This window comes from Gymnoscopelus braueri, assembly GCF_963280865.1.
Source record: "Gymnoscopelus braueri genome assembly, chromosome: 19".
In the NCBI taxonomy this organism is placed as follows: Eukaryota; Metazoa; Chordata; class Actinopteri; order Myctophiformes; family Myctophidae; genus Gymnoscopelus; species Gymnoscopelus braueri.
In genome coordinates this window covers 22,565,849-22,567,947 of record NC_137621.1, presented here as the reverse complement: position 1 = coordinate 22,567,947, position 2,099 = coordinate 22,565,849, and positions in this window count along the sequence as shown.

Genomic DNA, 2,099 nt, shown 5'->3' with positions numbered 1-2,099 from the left:
GATTGGTCTGTTTTGAACAAAAGGCCTCAAATTATGAACGCAGCTTGCAATTTCCATGAAATTTCACACGCACATTCCCACTAGGCAGAGGAAGAAATTCCACCCTTTTCACAATGGCCTGTTATAGCGCCACCAGCAGGTCTAATTTAGCAAAACACATTTTTGGAACAAAATGCCCCAGTGTGCCGTGAAAGGCCTAGGAATAAATGGCACAACTTTTACATTGGTCTATTATAGCGCCACCAGGAGGCCAGAATAACGTACCTGACCTGGCGGAGACCTGTGCTCCGAGGAGCACTTTTTCTAGTTTTCTATCATTTACACAGTACACACCCCATGAAGCCTTGAATTCATGGATTCATTATTATTTTTGGTCGCATTCCTGAGCCATTCATTTGATGACCGGGTCATCGGTCAATAGGTGACTCAGTTGACTGCAGATGCCCCCGGTTCGGGTCCCCCAGGGGCATACAGTATACTCTTTGAGTCTCCGCCGGTCATCAAATTGTTGGCTTAGGAATGAGACAAAAACTAAAGAAAATAAGTCATTTTTGGGGTGAACTACTCCTTTAAGTATGGGGAAGCGGAGAGTACAGCTTTGTGACTCCGTGGTCAACAGACTGGGGAAGGGCAGAGTATAGCTGTGTGACTCAGTGGTCAACAGACAGGTGCCAACAGTCAAATATACTTTTCCCGTTTAGTTTTCTGTTGGTGATAAAGGACATATCAGAGTTAACAGAGTACATAATATCATTATTGTACATAAACACAGACCATTTTTTCCCGTTAATGGCTTTATGGTTAGATATCACACTTGTTTACATTTTCTCCATAGTCATTAAAATGCTACTGAACTTACGTGAATAATTGAGTCAATGTTGGCTAAACATAATTGCACAGTTAATAAGTCACGGATGTTTGAATTCCATTCGTAGCGTGACTCAGTCTTGTCTCCAGGGTTAGGGTCTCCAGACTATTTTCGGCTAGACTTTTCAAATCGATCAATGCTTTAATATGCATTAAAAAACACAATGATGTAAAAAAATTATAAAACACACAGAATACTGTTCACTGTGTTGGATTATCTATCTCAAGCAACTTTGTAGTCCCTGCAAGATGATTTTCATACTGGATTCCAGTGGCAAATTAAACCACAGAATTCTTTGGAAAATGGTCAGTCAATGGACAGTATGGTGTATGACAGAGATCAGCAGAACACAACAGGCTCTGGAGTTTCATGTCCACTTTAACCACGTGAACCATAATACCTGAGCAGCGGTATTGTCATTTGTCGTATGTAAGATATTATCATGCAGACATATTTGTGTGTGTGAACTTGTTGTTTACTTTCCCATCGTGTTCACTCTACACTGGCGGTGTAAGTCGTGTTGCTCAGTTGGGGAATGACTGTCTGATTGCTAGCTTTACCCCTCTTTCCTCTCCAAATGATACCCATCTCTAAGAGGAATGTATTGACTCAGGCAGAAACTTATGATGTCATAACTAATAACTCAGCACCCTGATTTACCATACATAATTCACTTCAGCAAGGCACTTACTGTCTTGGAATGAATTGGAATACTTAAGCAAACAGATATAAGCCTTGTGGTGTTTAAATAAGTAATACGTCTCCCTTCCCCTGGAGTCCTCACTTCTGAAAAAGAGTGCGATCCAGTATACAAGTTTGATGCACCGCTCACCAGAACAAGTGTTTTATTTTTCATGCTTTTCATGCCATCCATTAGTTCTGTTTTTGAACCAAGTTGACATACTTTGAAAAGGGTTATTCAAACAAGTAGGAAATGAACATTCATTTTAAATCCCCGGTTATGGATGGATACATCAACAGCCTGGAAAGGGCTTTGGGTGTTGTTCAGAGAGCAGGTTTCTTCCTCGGTGAAAAGCTGATAGTATGCCATCGTAACAACTTGTTGGAAAAATGTAAAAGGTTCATAATATAGGAATCAATTAGAAATCAAACCCGTTTCCACATTCTGTGTGTGCATCGGTGCGCGTGTGCGTGGGTGTTTTTTTGGGTGAACATCCTATTAGAGAAGTCTTACCCACTTAACCACCTTATATACTTCGTTAATCATATT